The sequence below is a fragment of the Triticum aestivum genome, chromosome 2A, assembly GCF_018294505.1.
Source record: "Triticum aestivum cultivar Chinese Spring chromosome 2A, IWGSC CS RefSeq v2.1, whole genome shotgun sequence".
Taxonomy (NCBI): domain Eukaryota; kingdom Viridiplantae; phylum Streptophyta; class Magnoliopsida; order Poales; family Poaceae; genus Triticum; species Triticum aestivum.
This window is the reverse complement of record NC_057797.1, coordinates 695,909,360-695,919,390: the sequence shown is the minus strand read 5'-3', so window position 1 is coordinate 695,919,390 and position 10,031 is coordinate 695,909,360. Positions and strand designations below refer to the sequence as shown.

General features: G+C 39.5%; 1 pseudogene; it reads left to right on the top strand.

Annotated features, from left to right (window-relative positions):
* Positions 1 to 5,619: 5,619 nt before the first annotated feature.
* Positions 5,620 to 8,843, top strand: LOC123186005 (B3 domain-containing protein Os11g0197600-like; annotated as a pseudogene).
* The last annotated feature ends 1,188 nt before the right edge of the window (positions 8,844 to 10,031 follow it).

Sequence of the window (10,031 nt, the reverse complement as noted above, 5' to 3'; positions counted from 1 at the left end):
CCTCATGGGCCCCCTGACGCTCCACCGACCTCAACTCCAACTCCATATATTCACGTTCGGGGAGAAAAAATCAGAGAGAAGGATTCATCGCGTTTTATGATTCGGAGCCGCCGCCAAGCCCTAATCTCTCTCGGGAGTGCTGATCTGGAGTCCGTTCGGGGCTTCAGAGAGGGGAATCTGTCGCCATCGTCATCATCAACCTTCGTCCATCACCAATTTCATGATGCTCACCGCCATGCATGAGTAATTCCATTGTAGGCTTGCTGGACGGTGATGGGTTGGATGAGATTTATCATGTAATCGAGTTAGTTTTGTTAGGGTTTGATCCCTAGTATTCACTATGTTCTGAGATTGATGTTGCTATGACTTTGCTATGCTTAATGCTTGTCACTAGGGCCCAAGTGCCATGATTTCAGATCTGAACCTATTATTTTTTCATGAATATATGTGAGTTCTTGATCCTATCTTGCAAACCTATAGGCACCTATTTTGTGTTATGATCCGTTAACCCCGAAGTGACAATAATCGGGATACTTACCGGTGATGGTTGTAGTTTGAGGAGTTCATGTATTCACTAAGTGTTAATGCTTTGGTCCGGTACTCTATTAAAAGGAGGCCTCAATATTCCTTAGTTTCCAATAGGACCCCGCTGCCACGGGAGGGTAGGACAAAAGATGTCATGCAAGTTCTTTTCCATAAGAATGTATGACTTTATTCGGAATACATGCCTACATTACATTGATGAACTGAAGCTAGTGCTATGTCACCCTATGTTATAACTATTGCATGAGGAATCACATTCGACATAATTATACATCACTGATCCGTTGCCTATGAGCTTTTCATATATTGATATTTGCTTATTTACTTTTCCGTTGTTACTGTTACAATCACTATAAAACCAAAACTACTACTTTTGCTACCATTACCGCTACTATCATACTACTTTGCTACTAAATACTTTGCTGCAAATATTAAGTTTCCAGGTGTGGTTGAATTGACAACTCAGCTACTAATACTTGCGAATATTCTTTGGCTCCCATTGTGTCGAATAAATAAATTTGGGTTGAATATTCTACCCTCGAAAACTGTTGTGATACCCTATACTTGTGGGTTATCCATAATTAGTCATGTATTTTCCCTATTAGGAACAACCTAACCAATGCAAGCTAATTATTTTTTCTTTGAAGAGAAATAGAAAGTGTTTTATTTAGAAACATGAACATTTGACTAGCACAAGAAAAGGTATGTGCGAACCTTTGGATACATTTACTGAAAATAAAATATTTTGTTGTCTTACTGGAGAAACAATCTCCTGTTGTAGATGTGGTTGATTGTCAAACTTGGCCCCTCCTTTAGTTATGTACATTGACAATACACTACAAATGAAGATGAATTTTCACATACGCAATTCTTGAACAAGATATGAATACAAATTTCAACATCAAAGAATTCAGTACCAATCCATGAACTCGTGAAGATGCGTCAAATCCTGAGGTCTTTTTGACTTTCTGAGAAAATCCAGGTAGTATTTGTGATAGACATATACTAACGGGAATTCCAAACTCCTGAATGCTTTAATACTCTTCTAGTTCCAGCAAATTACTTCTACCACTGCGCTCATTTACATTCTTTTTGTGACACCCTGATTTTTGGATCTTTCTTTTTCTTTTGAATTCCTTTGAATTTTGGTTTGGATTTCTTTTTCTATGGCTCTGTGGTCTTGAAAACCTGGGAATATCATCTCTCTATCTTCATCACCCTCAAATCCTTCCCAAGATCATGTCATTGCCATGTTAGCCCAACCCCAAATTCTTTTTCTCGGGAATATTCCTTTTTCTATTATAGGAATAACCCTGTTTGCCCTAGGTTGTGAAGCAACAAAGCAACCGGATTCTCATTGCCCAATCCCCTTCATAAGATAAGCATGTAGTCCGTACTTTCCTTTCTTCTCCAGGTCCCAATCCCCTTCAAAACCTAGGGTTTCCCGTTGCCCAATTCCCTTTATATATAACCTCGAAATCTTGCAAAATCCCTCGAGTCACCGCCACTAACAACCAACAATCCTAGGGTTTCTCACCCTCTCGATTGAATCGAAGGCCCCTTGGTGAGGTCGTCTGAAGATCCATCGAGATCTCAGTTTGTTCACTACGCTGGGTAAGCCCTACATTCTGTATATCCGATCTATGCTAGCACAATTCAATCTTTAGCCCATTCACACTATTATATATGCTTCTCAATCGGCTTAGGATTCTATAAATCCATGGTGCATATATTGCTTTTGTACTGCTTCCCACCATAAGAAATGGTGTATCCATGTTCGTAGTTCTTCCTGAACGTTTTAGTTCAGCATAGTTCAGTGATACCTCTCCAACATATCTATAATTTTTGCTTGTTCCATGCTGTTGTATTATCATTCTTGGATGTTTTACAATCATTTTATAGCAACTTTATATCATTTTTTGGGACTAACCGATTGACATAGTGCCCAGTGCCATTTGCTTGTTTTTTACTTCGCATAAAATCAATACCAAACGGAGTCCAAACGCAGCAAAACTTTTTGGAGATTTTTTCTGGACCAGAAGACACCTGTTGGGCAAAAGAGTTGGCCACCTCCCGCACCACCTCTTTGCTATATAAATACCTCGAAAATCCAAAAACCCTAGGTGAGTCGACAAAACACAATTCCAGCCACCACAAGTTCCAGAACCACCAGATCCAATCTAGACACAGTTCGTAGTAGGTCACACTATAGGTCAACAATAATAATAACCTGAATCATAAACAACCCTAGTTCCATGAGGAAAGAAATTGGTTGATCTTTATGTGGTCATGCAATGGTGACCGAGCTCCTTGTGGTCATGTGATGATTACGATAGTATCACTGATACCAGCGTTGGTTGATCAGGAGGTGATCATGTAGTGATCACAGCGGCAAGTACGATTGTTACATATGGTGTTTGTGAGACAACCTCCGCGATGGGTAAGTTGGTCCATGAGACCTTAAACATAAACTCCCTCTCATGCTAGTGCTAGCATCATCATGTTCATATCATGCGTAACATTTATATGCCATGCTCATCCTCATATTCTTCTAGTAGTATCATGTTTCTCATTGATAATAAACCTATAAATGACATGCTATTGTTTGTCTTGATTGCTTTGGTTGTTGTGAGCTTGTGAGTACATTCAAAGTACTCACCTGGCATGTCATGCCAGATTGCAGGTGATGTTGTGCGTGATTGCTTGTCGAGGATCCCGAGTTTTCATGCTAGTATGTGTCCTAGCCAGAGTCCTTGCGGAGTGGAGTTCATCACCATTGTTGTTGTTCCGCTGCTAGCATAGAGCTACCTTAGCAGGTGTAGTGTCGTCGTGCCGCTATAACCTTTGCAATATCAAAACCTTGGTACCCATATTACTTTTAATAAATAGTTGTTCTATTCTATCCCATGTAGTGTCGTATTCCAGAAGACTTGATCTCTGCGTTGGAATACAGGGTGTTCCGGTTCCTCTAAGCCGGGGTGCCACTCTTTTGTGTATTCATGTTTAATCCACACTATACTCAAAATCATTATACTTCCACTCTCATTTTGCTTTGAGTTTACAATTTAATGGCAAGCACATTTGCATGAGTATCTACGAGGGACAAAAGTCCAATTCAAGTGCTCCCTATGGGACCAACACTTCTACTTAGTAAAGGCTGCAACTAAAGCATCAGTACTTGCAAGCCATCATCATCTATAAAAATTGGTCTTATTTTATTTTTAAACACATAACATCATTACCAATGTAACCTTTCGGCAACACTATAAATGAAAAGACTTTCACATAAAAGTGTATTATACACTACATCATAATGTCATGATATTGATTATATGGAAAAATAACTCTCGTCAACCTCCTTTTTTACACAAGAATAAAAAAACGGTGGGGGAAAATACAACAAAACTTCTATTGGTTTGATCGACGCTCTGTAATTTCTCCTAGAGAACACGGTCCCATATCAAAATATATTTTGTAAAATGTCATAAAAACAAGCTTGCCTTTTTAAATACAAGTCAGTTTAGCAACCAATAGTCAAAATTAAAAATACATACTAGATGAACATAAATCAACTTATTTTGCCTAAAGATTTTAAATAAAATAATATAGATTGACCCTCTGCGGAACACCCTCAACCAAGGGCTTCGAAAAATTAAGACTGGACTTATCTAACTTCTCCGAAGTTCCACCCCATTCAAGACCTAGGGTTTTCCCCTTTTCGACCCCTTTTATAAACACCAAATCTTGCAAAGTCCATCGAGTCGCCGCTGCCACAACCAACCATGCTGGCCTTCATCTAAATCACGTCGTCCTCTACTCTTTCCTTCTTCATTGAAACGGATGCTCCTTCAAGAGGTCCGATATTCAGATCCATCAAGATTTAAATTGATTCACAATGTTGGTAAGCCTTATAGTATATCCGATCTATGCTTGCACAGTTAGTTCTTTAGCCCATTGGTATGATTATGTCTCTCCTTATTATTTTATAAATCTAGTGTGCATCATGCTTTTGTTATTCCCAACACAAGGATGGGTGTATCCATGTTCATTGTTCGTAAATGTTTTAGTAGAGCATAGATCAACATGTGGGATATAACTAGAGGTTTTATTGATAAGGTTGATGTATCCGTCTTGACACTTTGAGGGAGGGGTATAGATTCTTGTGGAACACACAACAATGGTGTTGGTGTCATCATTGTCGCATTGGAAATTTGGCCATGTGAGAAGAATGATCTAATGCCCTATATATATGGAAGAAAGAACCCCACTAGGAAAAATATATTTTTAGTTCAAATGTTATATTTAGTTTTATTAAAACATTGCAGGTTAGTATAATGCCACATTTTTTCTTGTGATAACTGTTGGGTTACTTGTTGGGCCATACCTTTCTTGTCTCAAGACATGGATGGTAATATATCAACACAATATGTGCATGTTTCTTTGTTTACTAAATTTTCATAATGGAATCATCAAATTTGTAAACCTCATCAATAAAAACTAATATTTGTTTGGCAAATCCTCTAGAAGGATAAACATGGGGAGCACATGAAGGCTTATTAGCGGATAGATCGGATAATGTATCAAAACCGAATTGCTTAGCTAGATGAATATATACAAATGTGCAAGTGTGCCTCCCCAAAATATTACGCATGTGGCCACTCTCTCTATATATTCCTAGCATTGATGTATGGTGTGTACATGTGTGTCAAACATTTGAATATAAATATGAGATAAATAGTATTCTACTTTCTTCCCCAAAGAGCTTATATGGAAATTATGTTCATGTTGGTTGTTAGCTAGATCTATAACAAAAGGACCTTTGTAGGAGAGTTCTTGAAAATAACTAATACAATTCGGAATAATCATTGAATAGTCATAGCAGAAATCCAAACTTGGAAAGTGTTTCCTACATAGATTCAACTCTCGGGTGAAACTTGAGTGGTATCATATGCCATTGTTACCATTGCAAAGAATTATGCTAATGTATCATACATCTTATATTGTATTATAGAGGGAGGAGTGACGGCCATCAGTAAAGGTCCAATCATGGTACATCATAAGAAACGGTATAGCACTATGGGCTTGGTAGATAATAAGAAAAATGTCAAATTAAAGGAAGAGGAAGATGAAAATGTGAATGCAAAAGAGAAAAGAAAGAAAAATAAAGATGAAGGTGATAAGAAAATGGAGGATAAAAAATTCCTCAAAGAGGAAGATGGCTAAGTACAAGGAGGAGAAAGAGAAGAAAACAAGAGTTGTTAGGAAGGATGATGAGGAGAAGGAGAGGGAGGATCGGAGGAAAAGAAAGGGAAATGTGAAGAATGTGATGTCACATAAGGAAAGAGAGGATAATGAGAATGAGAAAGACGATCAGGAGCAGCGAGAAATTCGGAAAGAGAAATAGGAGGAGCCAATGGAGATAATTGAGCAGAAGTTAAGGAAGGAGATTGATAAAGAGGAAGAGGAGTCGAAGAAAAGGGTTGAGAAGGACCAGAATGATAAAAATTACCCCCACTTCTTTAGGGCGTTTATATCCCATTCATTTATGGAACAAGTGGTAGGTTTTCTTCATCATATTAATAAACAAAGAGACTAACTCATTGTTGTTCTATTTTTACCTACCATATTTTGCATGATTGCTGCGAAGATTATCTTTTCCATTGTGGTTCACTTTTAGGAATGGTGCTCTCTAATTTGATAGCATTACATATATAGTATATTCCACCCAATATATTCTTTGTAAAATTATTGATTAATATGTTTCAAACATGGACTATATAATGTTTTCTGCCGTTCAGAAGGATACACGAGGTAGCATATCCAAAATATAAACTACTTCATGAAAGTTGATATCTTTTGTATTTACAAAAACATATAGATTGTAAATAAAGGAGACATATGTAACATTTTTGCAAAATTTAAGGCCAATTGAGTAGTGGCTGATAGCTTGGATTGGACTATAGGAAGGCAAGGTTAAATGCCATATATGCATGTTTGGGTTGTCCTCGACATGGTCACCCATTACTAATTAATTTGTATGATAACATATGTTGCAGAAAATTCCAGTACGATTCCACAAATACTTGGAAGAGTGTACATGAATGGTTTTCCTGAGAGGTCCAAGCAGGAATAAATGGCCCATAGAGCTGGCTAAAATCTCAGGGGAGATACGCTTTGTGCGTGGATGGAAGGAGTTCCTCTTGGACCATTGTGTCGGGTATGGCTGGCTGCTAGTATTCCGTTATGACGGGCAGTCACAGTTCTCAGAGACAGTTTTCTTCCAATCTTCTTGCAAGGATCCGTATGCATCTCTCGCCTAGCCGCAACACAAGGACATCTACATGACTAGAGAGGAAGAGAAAGGTCTCACGAGCACCAATGCATATGGTACTTCCCCAGAAGAAGAAGAAGACACTCACACTAACACAAGTGCAGTTGGTACACCACAAAATAAAGCTTCAGAAGAAAAAGAAGATGCTTCAGAAGAAGAAGAGGCAGTGGGAGAGGAAGATGCATTATCAAAATCTCTGGAGAATGAGGAAGACAGTGAAGCTCGCATGTGCAGGGATGATGCGCTGGAACCAACACAACAACGAAAGGAGTATTGCCAAAAGACCGAGGATGGTTTTTTTGTCAGGAAGAGGGCTAGGTTCAAGAAGGTTGATGATATCATGGCAGAAGTGGACCAATCTAGCAAGTCCAAGCTCGCAAAGTGGAAAAATTCTGAAGCTCCATCTGGTGATCCTGCTTTTTGAGGGAGCAGCACCAAGCGACTGTTTGGCAGGTAATTAAGAAGAACCCTTTGATCCAGCGATTTCAAAATATTTAGTACTTCTAGTACCTTTTATGTATATATTGGTATGAGATGGCTTGATGTTGTAAAATGATTCTTATACTCTTGTTATTGAGCTAACCATTGTCCGTGTGCACATCAAACTGTAAGAGAATCGGAGCATCGTCCACCCAAGAAGTCCAAGGCTGAGGAGATAAGGTCTCCATTTGGTGATTCAGCTTCTAAGGCAGCATCATCAGGTGACAATTTTGTAGGTAATTAAGAATAACCATCTAATGGATTGAATTCAAATTAACTGTTGTGATGGATAAATGTTGTCAAATGATTCATAGGCTCTTGTTATTTGGCTAACCTATGTGCACAACCATTGTAAGTAGAGTTTGCTAGTCGACCATCCAAGAGTCCCAGGCTGATGGGAAAAGCTCTGTTGCTCCTTTAATTGTTTATACCAGGTCTGTTGTTTCAGCATCTAAAAGAGCTTCTAAAGGGGCAACATGAAGTGGAAATTTTGCAGGTAACTAAGAAGAAGCATCCAATCAAGAATCTATTTCAAAATGAGTAGTACTTGTTTTACATGTACACACACATACATATTGTTTGAGATGGCTTAGATGGTGTGTCAGTTTTGACCCTGGTAGCTAGATATAGCACTGGTCTTGTACTATAAAATGATTCCTATCTATATGCTCTTGTCATCGAGCTAATGAAATTTGCCCGCCTATAGTTCGTACATGTGTGTTCACACCAAAATCCATGTGCAGGCACATATATTTTGGTAACAAATATGGTATGGAGGCTCAGTTGACGATGTTCAACAAGAGCAATGATGAAAACCAACCCGGCAAAGAAAAATCTTCTTCCTTCCTTCCTTCCTTCCTGTAAACCAACCTTCTGGTACTAATTAGAACAAACTTGAAGTGAACTATCCACATATATATAGTCTTCATCTTTTTATACTAGTTCTCATAAGGGTTACGAGAAGGCTGGGATTAACGTCGCAGAGGCGTCCAGTAACTCAATGGGAGAAGGACGATGCCATGGAGAGGGCACGGAGTTTCAAATCCATGAGGCCCTTCACCGTCAAGGCAATGAAGCACAACAATGTCTATGCCTGTACTTCATGGTAATTGATCAATTCAGTTTCTTCTCTCGAAACTCATATTCTAAAATTGTGTTGCTCTTTGACTGATTGTGATCGACCTGCAACTGCAGATCATCTCGCAAGTTCATGGAAACATTCCTCCCTAAAGACAGCAGGACAATGACGCTATGGGACCCGCAGGCGAAGCCGTGGAAGGTCTGGTACAAGTACACTGGCGGTGAGTGTCCCCACGCGGTGTTGAGCGCTGGGTGGGGCGCACTCGCCATGGAGAACAACCTAGAGAAGTGGGACATGTGCGTGTTCGAGCTCTTGGACCAAGAATACAACATCAAGTTGCACGTCCACAAGGTCTTCTTGATGACCACCCCATGTGTCCTCGCCCAAAAACCTCGCATAGATGAGTGATAATTCATGCATAGATGTTTTGATCTTGTGTTGTTGACAAGGGAGGCACACCATTCCATCATATCATTGTTAAAACATAACATCTAGAATTATAATGTTTGTTGCTGCGACTAATTACCAGATTCTCGTTGCCCAATCCCCTTCATAATATAAGCATGTAGTCTGTACTTTCCTTTCTTGTCCAAGCCCCAATCCCCACATAACCTAGGGTTTCCCGTTACCCAATTCCCTTTACATATAACCCCAAAATCCTGCAAAAATCCCACGAGCCGCCGCCGCCAACAACCAACCATCCTAGGGCTCGATTGAATCAAAGGCCCCTTGGTGAGGTCATCTGAAGATCCACCAAGATCTCAATTTGTTCACTACGCTTGGTAAGCCCTACATTCTATATATTCGATCTATGCTAGCGCAATTCAATCTTTAGCCCATTCACACTATTATGGTTCTCAATCGGCTTGGGATTCTATAAATCTATGGTGCATATATTGCTTTTGTATTGCTTCCCACCACAAGAAATGGTGTATCCATGTTCATAGTTATTTCTGAATGTTTTAGTTCTGCATAGATCAGTGATATGTCTCCAATGTATTTATAATTTTTGCTTGTTCCATGCTGTTATATTATCATTCTTGGATGTTTTACAATCATTTTATAGCAACTATATATCATTTTTTGGGACTAACTTATTGACATAGTGCCTAGTGACATATGCTTGTTTTTTACTTCGCAGAAAATCAATACCAAACGGAGACCAAACACATCGAAACTTTTTGGAGAATTTTTCTGGACCAGAAGACACCTGTTGGGCCAAAGAAGTACCCGAGGGGGCTCCAAGGGGACCACAACCCACCTGGGCGCGCCTGGAGGCCCAGGGGCGCCCTGGTGGGTTGTGCCCACCTCGGCCACCTCCCGCACCGCATCTTTGCTCTATAAATACCCCGAAAATCCAAAAACCCTAGGGGAGTCGATGAAACACAATTCCAGCCGCGTAAGTTCTAGAACCACCAGATCCAATCTAGGCATAGTTCGTAGTAGGTCACACTATAGGTCAACTGTAATAATAATGTGAATCATAAACAACCCCGGTTCCATGAGGAAAGAAATTGGTTGATCTTCATGTGGTCATGTGATGATGATCAAGCTCCTTGTGGTCATGTGATGATTATGATAGTATCATTGATACCG